This window comes from Lepidochelys kempii, chromosome 1 (genome assembly GCF_965140265.1).
Source record: "Lepidochelys kempii isolate rLepKem1 chromosome 1, rLepKem1.hap2, whole genome shotgun sequence".
In the NCBI taxonomy this organism is placed as follows: domain Eukaryota; kingdom Metazoa; phylum Chordata; order Testudines; family Cheloniidae; genus Lepidochelys; species Lepidochelys kempii.
Window position 1 is genome coordinate 138,759,378 of NC_133256.1, and position 20,017 is coordinate 138,779,394.

Below are 20,017 nucleotides of genomic sequence, written 5' to 3' on the forward strand. Positions count from 1 at the left end.
AGGGACCTCAGGAGGTCATCTAGTCCAACCCCCTGCTCAAAAGCAGGACCAATCCCCAATTAAATTAAATGGCTAGTCATCATACTGCACCGTCTTCTGCTGAGCACCCAGATGTTGATGATGGCTAGCGGTCCTACTGCACAGTGTGCTGCCAGCAAGATCTATAAAGATAGATGAAGTGGCTCAAAACAAGAAATAGACCAGATTTGTTTTGTATTCATTTTCTCCTCCCTCGCTCCCCCTGTGAAATCAACGGCCTGCTAAACCCAGTTTTGAGTTCTATCCTTGAGGTTTTGAGTTCTATCCTTGAGGGGGCCATTCAGTTTCTCGCAAAGCCACCCCCTTTGTTGATTTTAATTCCCTGTAAGCCAACCCTGTAAACCATGTCATCAGTTGCCCCTCTCTCCATCAGCGCAATGGCAGACAATTGTTCCGCGCCTTTTTTCTGTGCAGACACCATACCACGGCAAGCATGGAGCCCGCTCAGATCACTTTGGCAATTAGGAGCACATTAAACACCATGTGCATTATCCAGCAGTATATGCAGCACCAGAACCTGGCAAAGCGATACCTGGCAAGTAGGCGATGTCAGCATGGTGACGTGAGTGATGAGGACATGGACACAGACTTCTCTCAAAGCCCGGGCCCTGGCAACGTGGGCATCATGGTGCTAATGGGGCAGGTTCATGTGGTGGAATGCCGATTCTGGGCTTGGGAAACAAGCACAAACTGGTGGGACCGCATAGGCTTGCAGGTCTGGGTCGATTCCCAGTGGCTGCAAAACTTTTGCATGCGTAAGGGCACTTTCATGGAACCTTGTGACTTGCTTTCCCCTGCCCTAAAGTGCAAGAATACCAAGATGAGAGCAGCCCTCACAGTACACAAGCGAGTGACGATTGTCCTCTGAAAGCTTGCAACTCCAGACAGCTACGGGTCGGTTGGGAATCAATTTGGAGTGGGCAAATCTACTGTGGGGGCTGCTGTGATGCAAGTAGCCAATGCAATCACTGAGCTGCTGCTATCAAGGGTAGTGCCTCTGAGAAATGTGTAGGTCATAGTGGATGGCTTTGCTGCAATGGGATTCCCTAACTGTGGTGGGGCAATAGACAGAATGCATATCCCTTGGGACTGGATCACCAAGGCAGCCAGTACATAAACCACAAGGGATACTTTTCAATGGCGCTGCAAGCACTGGCGGATCACAAGAGATGTTTCACCAACATCAATGTGGGATGGCCGGGAAAAGTACATGACGCTTGCAACTTCAGGAACTCTGGCCTGTATGAACAGGTGCAGCAAGGGACTTACTTTCCAGACTGGAAAATAACCATTGGGGATGTTGGAATGCCTATAGTTATCCTTGGGGACCCAGCCTACCCCTTAATGCCATGGCTCATGAAACCATACACAGGCACCCTGGACAGTAGTCAGGAGCTGTTCAACTACAGGTTGAGCAAGTACAGAATGGTGGTAGAATGTGCATTTGGATGGTTAAAAGCATGCTGGCGCAGTTTACTGACTCGCTTAGACCTCAGCAAAACCAATATTCCCACTGTTATTACTGCTTGTTGTATGCTCCACAATATCTGTGAGAGTAAGGGGGAGACGTTTATGGCGGGATGGGAGGTTGAGGCAAATCGCCTGGCTGCTGGTTACGCACAGCCAGACACCAAGGCGGTTAGAAGAGCACAGAAGGGCACAGTGCACATCAGAGAAGCTTAGAAAACCAGTTTCATGACTGGACAGGCTACGGTGTGAAAGTTCTGTTTGTTTCTCCTTGATGAAACCCCCCGCCCCTTGGTTCACTCTACTTCCCTGTAAGCTAACCACCTTCCCCACCTCCCTTCGATCACCACTTGCAGAGGCAATAAAGTCATTGTTGCTTCACATTCATGCATTCTTTATTCATTCATCAGACAAATAGGGGGATAACTACCAAGGTAGCCCAGGAGGGGTGGTGGTGGAGGAGGGAAGAACAAGGCCACACAGCACTTTAAAAGTTTAAAACTTTAAAACTTATTGAATGCCAGCCTTCTGTTGCTTGGGCAATCCTCTGGGGTGGAGTGGCTGGGTGGCCGGAGGCCCCCCCCACCGTGTTCTTGGGTGTCTGGGTGAGGAGGCTATGGAACTTGGGGAGGAGGGTGGTTGGTTACACAGGGGCTGTAGCAGCAGTCTGTGCTCCTACTGCCTTTCCTGCAGCTCAACCATATGGTGGAGCATATTGGTTTGATCCTCCAGCAGCCTCAGCATTGAATTCTGCCTCCTCTCATCACACTGCCACCACCTTTCAGCTTCAGCCCTCTCTTCAGTCCACCACCTCTCCTCCCGGTCATTCTGTGCTTTCCTGCACTCTGACATTGTCAGCCTCCACGCATTCGTCTCTGCTCTGTCACTGTGGGAGGACAGAATGAACTCAGAGAATATTTAATCACACGTGCGTTTTTTTCGCTTTCTAATCTTCGCTAGCCTCTGGGAAGGAGAAGATCCTTGAAACACATGCAGCTGGCGGAGGAAAAAAAAGGGACAGTAGTATTTAAAAAAACACATTTTATAGAACAATGGGTACACTCTTTCACGGTAAACCTTGCTGTTAACATTACATACATAGCACATGTGCTTTCGTTACAAGGTCACATTTTGCCTCCCCCCACCGCATGGCTAGCCCCTCCACCCTCCCCAAGGCTAACAGCGGGGAACATTTCTGTTCAGCCACAGGCAAACAGCCCAGCAGGAATGGGTACCTCTGAGTGTCCCCTTAAGAAAAGCACCCTATTTCAACCAGGTGACCATGAATGATATCACTCTCCTGAGGATAACACAGAGAGATAAAGAACAGATGTTGCTTGAATGCCAGCAAACATACACTGCAATGCTTTGTTCTACAATGATTCCCAACAATGTGCTACTGGCCTGGAGTGGTAAAGTGTCCTACCGTGGTGGATGGAATAAGGCTGCCCTTCCCAGAAACCTTTTGCAAAGGCTTTGGAAGTATATCCAGGAGAGCCACAAATGCCAGGGCAAATTAATCATTAAACATGCTTGCTTTTAAACCATGTGTAGTATTTTAAAAGGTACACTCACCGGAGGTCCCTTCTCTGCCTGCCGGGTCTGGGAGGCAGCCTTGGGTGGGTTCGGGGGGTACTGGCTCCAGGTCCAGGGTGCGAAACAGTTCCTGGCTGTCAGGAAAAACGGTTTCTCCACTTGCTTGCTGTGAGCTATCTACAACATCATCATCATCTTCTTTGTCCCCAAAACCTGCTTCCGTATTGCCTCCATCTCCATTGAAGGAGTCAAACAACACGGCTGGGGTAGTGGTGGCTGAACCCCCTAAAATGGCATGCAGCTCATCATAAAGCGGCATGTTTGGGGCTCTGACCCGGAGCGGTAGTTTGCCTCTCCGGTTTTCTGGTAGGCTTGCCTCAGCTCCTTAAGTTTCATGCGGCACTGCTTCGGGTCCCTGTTTTGGCCTCTGTCCTTCATGCCCTGGGAGATTTTGACAAATGTTTTGGCATTTCAAAAACTGGAATGTAGTTCTGATAGCACGGATTCCTCTCCCCATACAGTGATCAGATCCCGTACCTCCCGTTCGGTCCATGCTGGAGCTCTTTTGCGATTCTGGGACTCCATCATGGTCACCTCTGCTGATGAGCTCTGCACTCACCTGCAGCTTGCCACGCTGGCCAAACAGGAAATTGAAATTCAAAAGTTTGCGGGCCTTTTCCTGTCTACCTGGCCAGTGCATCTCAGTTGAGAGTGCTGTCCAGAGCGGTCACAATGGAGCACTCTGGGATAGCTCCCGGAGACCAATACTGTCTAATTGCGTCCACGGTATCCCAAATTCGACCCAGCAAGGCCGATTTCAGCGCTAATCCCCTTGTCGGGGGTGAAGTAAGGAAATCGATTTTAAGAGCCCTTTAAGTCGAAAAAAAGGGCTTCATCGTGTGGACGGGTGCAGGGTTAAATCGATTTAATGCTGCTAAATTCAACCTCAACTCCTAGTGTAGACCAGGGCTTAGCAAGGATGAGTTGAAACTAGATAAAAAAAAGTAATTCACAAACCACGAGAATCTAAAGACAAACAAGCACCTCAGAGATTCACAGGAAATGTATGCCAAGTAAGTCTTCGGCTCACCTCTGTTACAACTTCTAAAAATAAAACTATATATTTGCATTTGATTGAACTGCAGAATTACTTTAATTGTCCCAAGACTGATTAGGAAGACCCCTGTGCTTAAATACTTTTATATATGTAACCTGGGAATGTTATCAGTTAAACTCCCAGGATCTTAGTGCCATAATATATTTCATCATTATTTATTTGGATTCATAAATAAATGAGGTACTCATCCAAAAGGTGTAGGTATACAGCCATTACCTTGAGATACACCAAATTTCCCCAGATTTTAGACTACATCTCCCCCTAACAAAAATCAAGTTTTAAACCACTACCCCAGTTTTATAGGCAAATTCCTTCCTCTGTAAGGCAAGGGATTTACCCACAGTGATATTCTCAGACAACAAACTCATCAAATATAGATTGTACCATCAATTGGCTGTACTACTTAGCACCCAACATTTGCCTTGTGAACTTCCCTGAACCCTAGGAACGTCTGAAGGGGCATCCAAAAGATTAAAGAGCAAATTTCCTATAGTATGTCACATAGAATACTGATGCACAAGGCTCCTACCTCATCCAATTCCCTCCTTGACATTCACTCCTGATATAACACCTACGAGAAACTAGACAACTAAGATAATGTATTAAGACGTATTTAAAACCCAACCAAACACCACACTACTGTACAAATAATATTCCAATAGCTATGACTAACTACTGAAATACAATTTGTACATATGTGATTTAATAATTTGGAAACAATGTTTTCAAGTAATAAGAATACAATTAAATTTGTAGACAGAACATATATGGGTTCTGGTCTGTGCATCATAACTTTTAGAATCATTATTACTAGTAAATGACAGGTTTCAGAGTAGCAGCCATGTTAGTCTGTATCCGCAAAAAGAAAAGGAGTACTTGTGGCACCTAAGAGACTAACAAATTTATTTAAGCATAAGCTTTTGTGAGCTACAGCTCACTTCATCAGATGCATGTAGCTGTAAATGGAATTGTAAAGGTATAATTGAAGACATAATTTGGAGACAGAAGGGTTGCAGGTAATAAGTGAGGACAGAATTTGGCCTACAGTTTAGTATCTGTGATCATGTAGGAAAAGGAAAGAAGTCAGCTTGGCTCTCAGTGCCCAGGCTGAATTTGCAGAGTTGGCAGTCAGAACAGCATATTTTCATTTGTAAATGGAGGACATACGATACAGAATCACTAGACAGAAGCTTCTTGTGATGGGGGGTATAAACTCTGCACTGGTTAACCATGGATTAACAGGAGCCTGAGCTCAATTAGGCCACTGGATGGCACCTGGAGGGGTATTAAGCATAACTGGTGATCAAGCCCAGCTAATTTGGTGCTGGATCCTTATATTAAAAAAAGGAGCACAAGATAGTGGGAAAGGAAGGCCATGGAGGAGACCCAGCTTATCAGTAGAGAGGTTTCCTCTCTTAGGCTAAAGGCAGAGAGAGCCCGGGAGGCCTGGAGTCAGAACTGGTGGGTTCTGAGCCAGGAGGAAACCAGAAAGGCTGGAAACAGTGAAATGTGGGTCCAGAAGTGGCCTGTCTTGAGCTGAAAGGCAGCTGGAGGCAGTGAAGCCCAAGAGTGATGGTAAAGTCTATGGGGCATTTGGACTGAAGTTTGAGAGGTTGTAGGGAAAGAGGGAGGAACTCTGCTGTCACTCTCATGGCAGCAGGGAGTAAAGAGACCTGTAAGGAACAGGAAGGCTCCTGCAGGATGACAAGAACCCCCAGGGAAAGCCTTGGTAGGAAGAAGTCCAGGGAAGTGCCAGCAGGGACTCTGGCAGTGTGAACTTTGACTGCCTGTCCTAGAGTCTCTGGACTGGAACCCAGTGTAGAAGATGAGCCTGGATTCCCCTACCAGCCACTGTGAAGGGCATATCGTCTACTGTAAGCCCTGAGAAAAGGGCATATGGACAACTGGGCCCTGAACTGAGGACAGCAGATTGAACAGAGGGATTGGATGCTTGCTTTTGACGCACTCTGTTACCAGAAGGGGTGGGACTAAACATAACATGGCTAGAAGGATGAGTCACAAGAAGAAGCGGACCACAGTGGAGGGAGTGGGGAAGGGAGAACATATGCTATGCCACATCTAACCTGCAGTGAGCGAACTTCCCCACATTTCTTATGCACCGTTGCAGAGCAGCCCAAATGTGTTAGAGAAAACTACACTCTGTAAGTGCTGCAACAACTAGAGCTAAAGAACTCTGGAAGGATCACTACAGATATAGCTGAATATATTTAAAATACAGGTCACTGGTGTTCTGAAGTAATGACATTTAAGATGATTATCAGTATTACTTACAATGTGCTAGTTCGAATTAGAGAAGACCTTTATTAGTTATTGCCTTATTTGGTGCAATAGTGCCATCCACAGCTTTTTCCAAACCATGTGCCATATTGTGCCAGCACTTTTTAAACAGAATAGCGATTTTCTAAAGAAGTTTTGCTTTTTTGATAAAAGTACTTTTTGAGTGGGTTTAAGATCAATTCAATCTCTCTAGATGAAACAGATGGTATTTACTATGAATATTACTGTCCTGCACCGTATTGTATTCTTTGTGAAACTGAATTTTAAAAGTCCCATAAAGCCTTCACAGTTTTTTTTTAATACAACTGTAGGCAAATGAAATATGAAAACCTTAAACCAGTAAGTGTTTCTCTTTTTCGTACTCTTTACGCTTTAAAAAATAAATTACTGGGATCTTGTTATACTATGTCCAGCTTTATCCAGAACAACTTTTCACCATTTAAAATAATTTCAAACACTTGAAATTCAGACATTCTTAATGGTCACTCATTCATACCTAACTGTTGTCTACTGTTGCACTTTACTCTCTTTTGTTCTAATCCTGCATCAGTTACTTAGAGAGAGCCCCATTAAAGACCTTTGGTTTTAATACAAATATTTTCCTACATTACAGAATTATTTAAAAACTCCATGCAGTATTTTGCATACCTTAAAATAGCATTACTGTAATGTTAAAGTTTGTAGCTCCCTCTAGCAAACAATCCTAATACAAATTGTGTTAATCTAATATTTTTATTTTTTCTGTTTTAATTATTCTAATTTTTGTTAGCTTTTATTTAAAGTTAACAACATAATTGGAGCAAAAAGAGGCCACATGAAAACAATCTTATTAACTCAACACAGTTTTAAAATAAAAGCAGAACATTAGCAGTGATATGAAAAGGATCTGGAGTGAAATCCTGGCTCCACTGAAGTCACTGCAGCCAGGATTTCACATTTATAACCATACTATACTTCAGTATGTCTCCAAAAGATCACTCACATATAGACATATTTAGCACTTCCTTATTCTTCTGGAGTCATATTGCAATTTGATATGTTTTCTTTGTTGAAGTTGAAAGTGTTGGAATAGTAAGCCTTTTCTGTTACAGGCTGTCTGTCACAAAAATGCATTATGCCAGCTGCAAGAAGTAGGTAAGGAGCAAGACACAGGAAGGATGGCTGGGACTGCGCAGGTATGTCTCTCTCTCTCTCTCTCTCTCTCCGTGCTTCCCATTGCTTTCTCCAGGATAAGAATAAGACTATCAACTTCTTCCATCAGCTGCGCTCCCTTATTTTCCAGATTGGCGTCAGAAAGTAGTAAAGCTTCTAGTTTATTTTTAAATATTGGCTGAAGTAAGAGAGATGTAATGGGGAGGATGCTTATGTTGGAAAGTCTTATGTCACTGCAAAATCTGGCACGTGCACCATCCACTGACTTAACAGCAGAAATAACACCATCCTTTAAAAAATGTTGTCCTAAGTTTGCGTGGGAGGCAGTCAGTTTTTTTCCAGTAAAAGAAAGTGATCGATGCATCAGCGGTTGATTTAGCGGGTCTAGTGAAGTCCCACTAAATCAACTGCAGATGGCACTCTCCTGTTGAGAGTACACTCACCTGTACTTCACCGGATCGAGAAAAGTAGGGGGAGTCAATGGGAGAGTGTCTCCCGTCAACACTGCATAGTGTGGACCCCATGGTAAGTAGATCTAAGCTACGTCGATTTGAGTTATGCTATTCACGTAGCTCAAAGTGCGTAGCTTAGATCGAATTTCCCCTGTAGTGTAGACAAGACCTAAGACTGCAAACTGAGACATACAAGTAGTCTGTAAAAATCAGTTATCTTCTAATAAAATACCACCTTTTTCTTTGGCTGCTACAGGTGTTTGTATGTCCCTGAATGTGTGTTTCAGCTAGTCTATCCAACATGTAATAAGTAAAGCTTAATTGAATTGATATTTCCTGTTTCATAGAATCATAGAATATCAGGGTTGGAAGGGACCTCAGGAGGTCATCTAGTCCAACCCCCTGCTCAAAGCAGGACCGATCCCCAACTAAATCATCCCAGCCAGGGCTTTGTCAAGTCTGACCTTAAAAATATCTAAGATTCCACCACATCCCTAGGTAACGCATTCCAGTGTTTCACCACCCTCCTAGTGAAAAAGTTTTTCCTAATATCCAACCTAAACCTCCCTCACTGCAACTTGAGACCATTACTCCTTGTTCTGTCATCGGCTACCACTGAGAACAGTCTAGATCCATCCTCTTTGGAACCCCCTTTCAGGTAGTTGAAAGCAGCTATCAAATCCCCCCTCATTCTTCTCTTCTGCAGACTAAACAGTTCCCTCAGCCTCTCCTCATAAGTCATGTGTTCCAGTCCCCTAATCATTTTTGTTGCCCTCCGCTGGACTCTTTCCAATTTTTCCACATTCTTCTTGTAGTGTGGGCCCAAAACTGGACACAGTACTCCAGATGAGGCCTCACCAATGTCCAGTAGAGGGGAACGATCACGTCCCGTGATCTGCTGGCAATGCCCCTACATATACATCCCAAAATGCCATTGGCCTTCTTGGCAACAAGGGCACACTGTTGACTAATATCCAGCTTCTCGTCCACTGTAACCCCTACGTCCTTGTCTGCAGAACTGCTGCCGAGCCATTCGGTCCCTAGTCTGTAGCGGTGCATGGGATTCTTCCATCCTAAGTGCAGGACTCTGCACTTGTCCTTGTTGAACCTCATCAGATTTCTTTTGGCCCAATCCTCTAATTTGTCTAGGGCCCTCTGTATCCTATCCCTACCCTCCAGCGTATCTACCTCTCCTTCCAGTTTAGTGTCATCTGCAAACTTGCTGAGGGTGCAATCCACACCATCCTCCACATCGTTTATGAAGATATTGAACAAAACCGGCCCCAGGATCGACCCTTGGGGTACTCCACTTGATACCAGCTGCCAACTAGACACGGAGCCATTGATCACTACCCGTTGAGCCCGACAATCTAGCCAACTTTCTATCCACCTTATAGTCCATTCATCCAGCCCATACTTCTTTAACTTGCTGACAAGAATAGTGTGGGAGAAAGTGTCAAAAGCTTTGCTAAAGTCAAGGAATAACACGTCCACCACTTTCCCCTCATCCACAGAGCCAGTTATCTCGTCATAGAAGGCAATTAGATTAGTCAGGCATGACTTGCCCTTGGTGAGTCCATGCTGACTGTTCCTGATCCCTTTCCTCTCCTCTAAGTGCTTCAGAATTGATTCGTTGAGGACCTGCTCCATGATTTTTCCAGGGACTGAGGTGAGGCTGATTGGCCTGTAGTTCCCAGGATCCTCCTTCTTTCCCTTTTTAAAGAGAGGCACTACATTAGTCTTTTTCCAGTCATCCGGGACTTCCCCCGATCACCATGAGTTTTCAAAGATAATGGCCAATGGCTCTGCAATCACATCCGCCAACTCCTTTAGCACTCTCAGATCAATTTGTCTAGAAGTACAAAGTATTTTTCTTCACTTTTAAGCTTTTGTAGGCCTTTTGTGAATGGCTAAAAGTGATGCAAGTAATATTTAATACTTCAAAAGATGTTTAATACTTCATTTTTAAGAAAGCTATATCCTAACACCTAACAGCAGCTCAAAGTGAGCAAAATGTTGTACGTACAGCACAGCAAACTGTCTCAAAACATTGGCTTAACTGCTAGTGGTAATCAGGGGGAAAACCTTGGGAGGGAATCTATATTTGACTTATTCTAGGTTATTGGTATTGGATGGTCTCTTACAAATGCAAAGAAGCCAAGCACAGTGGGCCAAGTTCTGCCTGAGTTACACCCATGTAACTGTGTTAAAGTTTGAGACATGGCATAAACAAACTCATATAAAATTCATATGTGCAGTTCATGAGTGTAATAGCCTACTGGGTGTTTTTCCAATAAGCATCTACTCAGTGACTAAGACTCTTGTGAACCTAAACTTAGTGTCAAGCTGAGTGACTGGTGTCAGACACAATAAAAAAAATAATCAAACACAAAGGCTGTTTCGTTTGAATCCAAAAGACTGTACACTCAGCCTTAACTTTTGTATTTCCTGACTTTGGGAGCATATAAATCTTAACCTTAATATGGAACTAATGTAAGACTTTGCATTATTTTAACTTATTTTACATAATACTAGAAGTGAAGATAGTGCTTTTCCAGAGACAATGACCCCAATTCTGAGTTCCTGAATTCTTGCATTCAGTATAGAAATGGGGGAGTTTATAGCCTTAAGTCACCTTTGTGTCTCCTTTTTATTCCAAGGCCATTCTGGAAATAGTTGTCTATAGTAAGTGAGAGCAGCCTCAGTCTCTCCTTTTCCCCCTACCTTGCATACCCCATATGCTGGGGAATAAGAGAGGGGACATTTTACAGCTGTTTCACAAGATCTACACTGACCAAGAAATCACCTTACACATAAGGTATCCCCCAGAGAGAGATCTGTTAAGAGTCCTTAAGACTGGATCAACATAAAAGCCTTAAGGCAACATATAACTGGGGCCATGGTCTCTGCTTCAAGGAGTTTACAAGCTAAATAGACAAAATATGGATGGAGGAGGAGGAAGGGTTGCCATAAGCAGCAAAGTAGCTATGTTTGCTTATGTCTCAGTGCCTCAGGGGTTGGACGTTGTTAAACTCTAAGTAGTGCTATAGGTTTCATGAAAAGTGTGAAGGCATGGCAGACAAAGTCAGGATGGAAATTCCAAACATATAGGGCCTCATGCAAGTTGTCAAGGAGGTAAGTGAAAGATGGAGACTAGGGAAGCACTTAGGCATGTATTCTGAGTTCAGTAGAAGGGACAAGAGAGGAAGTGGCAAGTGAGAAAAGCAAAGTTTTACAAAGCCTTGAAATTCAGCTACAGGGCTTGAATTTGATGTGGATGGCAAGAGGAACCATTAAGGGCATGTCTATACTGCAGTGGGGAGTAAGCACCTTGCCCAGGTAGACAGACTCATGCTAGCAGGACTTGAGCTATCATGCCAAAAATAGCAGTCTGGATGCTATGGCTCAGGCTGAAGTTCAGGCTCCCAAGCCCATCTGACCACCAAGGTCTTTGGGCCTAAGCCACAATGTCCATGCTGCTATTTTTAGTTAACTAGCTCAAGCCCCACTAGCATGAGTTTCTCTACCCAGGCTGGGAGGCTCGCTCCCGGATGCCCCGTAGACATACCCTAAGAGGTTTTGAAGATGGAGATGTACACAGCCAGAATAGTGAGCAAGGCAGATATTTTCACAGCACTTCAGTCTCTCCAAGATGGTGAGAGCCACGGATGCCAGAGAGACGAATGCTTAATTTACACTTCTTGGCCTTCTCCTGAAAACTTACACTTAAACTTCCTCCATCTTCCTGTGTTTGTGCACGTATGCAAGTAGTGAAATAGTCTCCCCCACTCTCTTTTCCATGCTCACCCGGCTCATACAGCAGCAGAAGTAGAAGCAAAGAAAGCAAAATGATGTGATTTCATCCTATACATCACTTTATGGATTCAGCAGGTCTTTTATCTCCCATCCTTGCAGCTGTTGGCATTCCTTAGGAGCTGCAAGGTGCAATATTTAACAGACTTTAAAAAAAAATCAAAGTTCACTTTTATTGTAGCCCAATGGCCAAATGAAAGGTAAGCACAGAAGCTAATGCCTCTTCATTTTGAGGGAGTGATTCACTCTCTTCATATAGCTTTGATCTGACATGACAGGGGGAGCATGGCCTAAGCAACATGTTGCACTGGGAACTACTCTAACTTTAGTGCATGTGCCGTTGAAGGGGCAGACACATGCTGCCTCTCCTGCACCAAATGCTGTCTCAGCAGAGCTCCTGGCAGCACATAGTGCTGTTCCTGGCTGGTGCAGTATGTGGCGCACGGAGAGCTCCCTTACAAGGAGAGTTTAACTGGATATTAAATTGTATTCTACTGTTCAACCCCCAAGTGGTGCTGTGTATAATATACTTAAGCTCACCACAGCCATTCTTGGCAGTGTATTAAAAGATATTAATAGGGAATGCATCTGGTGTATCTCTCTGGGAAGGAAACTCTGTAGCCAGTTCATATTACAGTACAGAAGCCTGACTGGCTAGTAGCAGCCCCGCAAAACTAGGGTGTACAAGGAGTACATGACAGAGAGGCTCCACAAAAAGCTGTCTGAGAAAGGGAGGGGCAAAGGTCAGGTCAAACCAGGAGTTGAGGTTGGGCTAATATAACTGAGTTAAGCTAAATCAATATTAGCAACTTTTAAAATCAGTCTGAGTGTCCACACAAGAAGATTAGGCTAGTTTAACTAACTCAATTTAGAACAGTGGTTCTCAACCAGAGGTACGCAAATCCCTGCAGGTACACAGCGGTCTTCCAGGGTTACATCAACTCATCAAGATATATGCCTAGTTTTACAACAGGCTACACAAAAAGCAATAGTGAAGTTAGTACAAACTAAAATTTCATACAACGTGTTTATACTGCTCTATATACTATACATGAAATGTAAGTAAAATATTTATATTCCAATTAATTTATTTTATAATTATATGGTACTAATGAGAAAGTAAGCAATTTTTCAGTGATAGTGTGCTATGACACTTTTGTATTCTTATGTCTGATTTTGTAAGCAAGTACTTTTTAAGTGAGGTGAAACTTGAGGTACACAAGACAAATCAGACTCCTGAAAGGGGAACAATAGTCTGGAAAGGTTGAGAGCCACTGATTTAGAAAACAATTTAGCTAAATCCAATTCAATTTCTGTGTGTAGACCAGGCATAAGTGTCAACTTGGCAAACTCAGTCTGGAATTTTACACTCAATCTGGGTTCTTTCCTTCTTGCTCATCATCAACAGTTAAAGTGATGAGTTTCCTCAGTAATGAGTCACACTGAGGAAAGTACTGACTTAGTTTAACATGAATATAATCTCACTTTTTCCTTTCATTGTGAAAAAGATGGTGTATGCACAGAATAACTGTTGTAATGACAGAACAAAAACTCAAAAATCTCAAACATAATGGGCCAGGTTTATTCTTAACTCCACTGAAATCAACAATAACACTTGGAATTAATTTAGTGCAAAATGTACATGGAACAATCCAAAGGTTGGAAGACAAATTAAACTGGAGAATTTGGCAATAGCCATAATCCAGCATGCCCAGAAGTCTCAAATCCAGGCAGAGAGCCAACCTAAACTATTTTCAGTACAAACATGGGGTTTTTGAATATTTAAAATATCCATAGATACCAGTAACCAGGTTTTGTTTTTAATGAGTCCACAATAATATGTTCCTAATCAGTATATATACATTATTCAATTTTCCTGGTACATGCAGTCTGTGCTGCTCCTAAACACTCATGTTTGATCTTGTGTGACAACTTCAGGTTCGCCCATCATAACATATTGCAGGATTGCTTCTTCAATGAATATCCTCTACAGAACTCTATAAATGAGAACACGTCTAATGCTACATTTGTGGTTAGCATTTTGGTGACTAAAAAATTAACTAAAATGATCTCATTCTAATTTTACTAATATAAATATTAAGTACAAATTCTAGTAACTTCTTCTAAAGGCCATGAAGTAAATAAGTATTTTAACTTAATCAGACTTCTCCAGAACTCTAGTATGTTTTTTTTCCCATCTACTCTTTCATCTACATGTGGTTTGCTGTCTCTTTTCTTCAAAAACATATTTTTTAAGTTACAAAATGATCCCAACTACTGTGATAGGATTTTTTTTCTGTAATAGTCAGTAGGCTGCAATTGAACAGTTGTCTCTGAAAACACAAGAGGATCATAAGAGCAGAAACGATGACCACCACTTTCATAAGGTGCTATTTTGAGTCCCACTTGTTGAAACAAAGAGTGAACAACAATGGCACAACACCACAGAGTTGCTCATATACCAGATACCTGAACTGTCTGTGTAGTTACAGCTCATATAACCATTAAGATGTATGGAAAAGCTTGAAGTGGGGACTAAAACAAACACATGAAAAGTCCAATATCTCTCAACCTTTTAAATGCCTACAAATTGTAGATACAGTGACTGAAAAACTTGGTCCTGATCCCACAGTCCTGATGCAGATTACACTCACATGAAGTCCTGCAGAATTTCAGAATTGGATCCTTAGTTTACATTTGGAGGCAAAGTCTGATCAGCCGCTCACATGAGTGGTACTGCTCATGAGCACGGAGAACAGGATTTGTCCCTTGGTCTTTGCACAAAGGGTATAATCAATCCTGTATTCCTTGAGCACCCAGAATTTAAATTTACTTCAAATTGTTGTAGATTGTCTTTCTCATCAACAGAAGTTGGTCCAATAAAAGATATTCTTTTACCCACCTTGTCTCTAATTTACTCTGAAGGAATTTCTGGTATATAAGAAATGCAGGCCTGATTCCCAAATGAGTAGCATTAATACACAATTTCATATAAAACATTTATTATTTTTATATTTTATAAAAATAAATCTCTTGATGTGTACACAACATTGATTTTACAAAATAAGCAATATTTTTGAGTTCATGTGTTTGAGATAAGAGCAAAACCCTTAGACATATTTCTATACATTAAAATTATTGATTAGGATTTTGCCCTTCAAATACATTCTGGTCTAGCTTTTAGCTGAAAATACAACATTCATAACTCAAATATGGTGTTTAATATTAAAAGCACCATATTTGTGGAGGCTGCTACTCATGTCTCATACTGAGAGCTAAAACTGTCAGAACTTCTTCCTATATTTCCTCTCATGCCATTCTGTTCTTAGCCGGGCAAAATTACTACTGCATTCAAGGGGAGTTCTGCCTATAAACCCCTATCCCCCATAATATATGTGGCATAAATGAAGCTAATTAATTTAAGAGTGGGAATTGAGTCCCTTCTTCATTCCACTCACCCAACTAGAGCCACATATATTGAGGTATTAAATACTAAATCCTGAAATTCAATTTGGAATGTACTAAGGAGGAAAAATTTGCTAACAGGTTCCATCTGACCTATAGAAATCCAGTTAAAATATTAATATTAGAATCTAACTGCCACTTCATGTATGTGAAAAGATTTTATTGGCTCCAATTCACATCTAAGAAAACTTGATTTACACATTATTTATAATATATGCCATCTCTCAAATGTTTCACTCTTTAAACTATTTTCAGCCATAAATTACAATATGTGTACTTTCTTAGCAATGTTTAATATTTTAATGATAACATGTCAAAGTTAGCTGTTTCTGTTCTTTGGTTTAATTCAATGACTGTTTCCAACTCTTTATTGACAAAAAATTTTAAACAAACAAAAACACCACCAGTGTCACCTTGCATAGGACAAAACCCTGCTTACCTTACTCATGCAAATATTTCCAGTGATGACATTAAAAACAAAAGGAAGGCAAGCAGGATTTGGCCCATAATTTTAGGGTATAAAAACAGTAAAGGGAATCTGAGCGGATCTGGCACCTTAAGAATATACAAGATGTTTAGTGTTCTTTGCACAAATCAAAACAACATCCCCACACATACAGCAGCCAGCAACTTGAAACAATGAATGTAAAACTGTGCACTATAAAAAGAGTTAAAGAAAAATATTGTATATAAAAACCATTTATAAATAGTCTCTAAATGATGAAAAAGATACACATTTTCTTTTAATTCAGTGTAACAAAATGACAAAGTCAGAGAAATGCAGTGATGTTGTAGTCGTGTTAGTCCAAGGATATTAGGGAGACAAGGTGTGTGAGGTAATATCTTTCATTGGATGAACTTCTGCTGGTGAAAGAGACAAGCTTTTGAGCATACATAAAGCTCTTCTTCAGGACCTGTGTAAGTTTGAAAGCTTGTACTTTGCCCACCTTTTCTCTCTAAACTCAGGGAAAGATGGTTTCAGTAATTAGCATGCACATCATTCCTCATGAAAGGCAATATAAGAGGTTTGGCTGCAATATATACAGTTTCAAATTTTTACTCCTGGGGGAATTCTGCGCCACTGTGCATGTGCAGAATTTATGTCACCCATAGATTTCTTTGCTTCACAGCAAAAAAATTACTTTCTGATGGGAAAGCAAAGGGAAGCCACAAGAGTGGTCATGCAACCCACCCCAGCAGTATGTTTTGGGGGCCCAGGGCAGATGGCAGAGAGATAAATCACTGTGGGGCAGTAGGCGGGACTGGGGAAGACCTAGCTGGTGGCTCCTACCCTGCGCCAGGCTCAGCTGCTAGTCCCATCTGGACTGAGAGGATGGGACTTCCTCTTTCTTTGCATGAGACAGCTGAAGGAAGCTCTGCAAAGTCCCCCACCCCCGCCTCTTTCTGCACCCCTCGCTCCTCAGCTGCAGGGGGAGTTATCCCTGTACAGGGAGCTGCTCCCCCATCCATACAACCCCCATGCATCCAGACCTCCTCATACCCAGACCCTCTTGCCAAGCCTCATGACCCCACTCAGAACTCCCCCCCCCACCATCAGCCCCACTCCTGCTGCACCTGGACCACCCCGACAAGCCACCTGCACCTGGATCCCCACCCCACCAAGCCCCAACCAGCTGCAGCTGGACCCCCCACTGAGCCCCTTACACCCATGCCCTACCGCCAAGCTCTTTCTTCCCCACACCCAGACCCTCCAGCCTGCTGAGCCCCAACCTTCACCTGATCCCTCCTACAGAGTGCCATTTTCACTGCACCCAGAACCCCTCAACAAGCCCCCCACACACACACACACACCTGGATCCCCCAATGAGCCACCCATACCCAGATTGCCCCACATGAATCCTCTCAACCCACACCTGGATCCCCACACACTAAGCCCCTCCACACTTGGATCCTGCCTTGCTGAGCCTGCCTCCCCACATCTGGTGCACCTGCACAGAGGGGCAGGGCCCAGGGGTATTTCTGGGGCAGGCCCGGTCCTTGCGCTATGTCAGGATTGGGTACAGCCTTACCGCTGAATCCATATCCGGGGTGTGGGGGAGCTGCCCAGTGATCGCCCACCTCTGTGCAGCCGCGGGCTCCCCAGGCTGGAGCCTCCACATTTATTTGACAAATAAAATTTGCAGAATTTTAAAATATTGTGCAGGAAATTTTTATTTTTTGGCACAGAATGCCCTCAGGAGTATCAAATGACTTACCATACACAGATGACTTTCAAACTATCTTGTTTAAAATGCATCTGTTTCATGATTTTGGTTTCAGAATGTAACATGAAAAGATAAGCAATAACAAATACTGGGCTAAATTCAGCTCTCGGTTACACCCATTTACCCCATAGAAAAAAAATGTGTAACCGAGAGCAAAATTGGCCTACTGTGATTAATACAGAAACATGGCCATGATGCAGGTATTAAAAAGTATGATCTATCCAAACATTAAAAACCTGTCAGTCAAAACATTAGAGAAATAAGGTATTCTCTATTGCAGAGGTTCTCAACCTTTCTCTTTCTGAGCCGTCCCTCCCGCCTCCCCGATACATGCTATAAAAACTCCATGGCCCACTTGTGTCACAACTGGTTGTCTGCATATAAAAGCCAGGACCAGTGTTAGGGGGTAGCAAGTAGGGTAACTGCCTGGGGCCCCATGCCACAGGGGCCCCTGCAAAGCTAAGTTGCTCAGGCTTTGGCTTCAGCCCCAAGCGGCGGGGCTCAGGGCCCTAGGCTTCAGCCCCATGTGGTGTGACTTCAGCTTTCTGCCTTGGGCCCCAAAGAGTCTAACGCTGGCTCTGCTTGGTGGACTTCCTGAAACCGGGGGCCCTGGACCGCTGGTTGAGAACCACTGCTCTATTGTGTAACGCACTGGCTATTTCTGAGAAGTTAATCATTTTATCACTCTTGATTAGACAGAAAGAACCCCTTGCAGCAGTGCCTCTCAAACATACCCAATTACATGGGGAGCCACTCATTTCAAACCAATATTGATGTCGACATCATAATGAAACTTGCTGCCATCTCACTGCTTATTCCTGATATCAGAAACACAACCCCAGAACAGTGGCTAAACAAAAGGTGACAGACACTGGGCCAAGTCCTGGTCCCACTGAAGGCATGGGCAAGACATTGTCCGCACTTACACTTGTGCCGCCCCACTGAACTCATGTAGATCAATGGCCCCACACTTTCCACCTTTGCTATTTCGATTGCCTCTTCTTATGGGCGGGTCAGTGGCATATTTTAAAGCTGGGTCCTTGGCAGGTTGAGAGCTGTGTTTACACCTGTGAGCCCTATTTCGTAGCAGACTTTCTTTTCCCAGGGCCAGATCCTGGGGCTCTTACTTAGTTTCTCCTCCTTTAGCCTGGCAAAAGTCACATTTCCCAGACAACGAGTGAGGAGAAAGCTGAGGAGGCGCCTTGTGCTTTGGCCCCCACGATAACAATCAGGCTCCTTCCCAGCTCAAGTGAAGAGGTGTACAGTACATGCCGCCTGCTGCCCGCGGGAAGGGGCTGCGCATCATCCCCGTTCGCCTAGGAGCCGGGCTGCTAAACAAGATCCCCCGCCGCAGCCCGGCCAGCCCCAGACACACCGCGCCAGCCTCCTGCCCTTGCAAACACCAGCCTGAGCGGGCAACTTCCCCCCAGGTACCTCTCCGCTCCCCACCCAGCGGGACCCGCTTCCCCCCACCTGCCCTGCCAGAAGACGGGGCAAGACGGGCCGGTGGGGAGGAAGCCAGGTCCCTTCATCCCCAGCGAGTCCCCCCCTCGCTCACCTCAGCCCAGCCGCTCGGGGCGGACCGCGGCGGGAGACTCCCAACTTCGCAGCCCTTGGACAGCCCGTAAGTGAACGTGCAAAGGAGACCGCGCGTCTGTGCCCCTCCGGCCGCCCCCCAGAGCCAGGGGCACTCACCTGGCCCGGCCGGCGGGGGAGCGCTGCTCTGCTCGCCGCGGCCGCCCTGCTGCCGGGGCCGCTTCTGAGCCAGGGGCGGCGCGCGGCGTGGCCAGTCCCGGCCGCTGGAGCAGCCGCCGCCTGTGGGAGGAGGCGGCGGCGGCGGCGGCGGGAGGAGGAAACCCAGCAGCGAGGCGCCAGATGCTGCGGCGGTGGCCGCGGGTGCCCTCGGGGCGCTGCTCTTCGGGCCGCTGCTCTCGCAGGCGGCGCAGTCCCCGCGCGTCCCGCCGCAGGGCGCGCCCCTGCTGCCCTGACCCCCGGCGGCGTCCCACCCCCCTGGCCCGGCAGCGCCGGTGTTTCTGCCCCCAGAGCAGCGGGGCCGCCTCTCGCAGAGTTATTCCCGCATCTCGCTGATTTGAAAGGCTGCCGAGGAAACACAAAAACGGGGTGTGAACGCGGCTGCCAAACCACCTCAGCTTCCGGCTGGGGATCTGGGGGAGGCACCGACGTGAGGGGCAAAGCCAAGACACTGGCTGGCTTTCCCAGCTGGTCTACAACCCCCTCCAACGCGTTTGCGCCCTTGATCTCAGGAATGCCCGGTGCCCACTGGAACAATTCATCCTGGGGCTCATGCTTTAGGGTCCAATTCTCCTGGGCGCAGCTCAAGGCAGAAGCCTGTTTATTTTTTTCCTGAGGGAATTTGATCGGGGTCTCCTAAATCACTGGCGGATCTTTAGCGACAGCTGCTGCCAGGAAACAGCTCTGACAGGAGCGTAGCA

At 44.8% G+C, this 20,017-nt stretch overlaps 1 protein-coding gene across 4 annotated transcripts in view; it reads right to left on the reverse strand.

Annotated features, from left to right (window-relative positions):
- The window catches only part of ADGRG2 (adhesion G protein-coupled receptor G2), a 107,945-nt gene extending 88,430 nt beyond the window's left edge, over positions 1-19,515 (reverse strand). For 3 of the 4 annotated variants that reach the window (XM_073356708.1, XM_073356699.1, XM_073356682.1), the window contains exon 1: positions 19,260-19,515. The gene's annotated coding sequence lies outside the window, so the exon portion shown is untranslated. Of the gene's footprint in view, positions 1-19,122; positions 19,176-19,259 lie in introns of those variants that run through there. The other variant, XM_073356690.1, reaches the window with a different exon arrangement.
- Between the last annotated feature and the right edge of the window lie 502 nt (positions 19,516-20,017).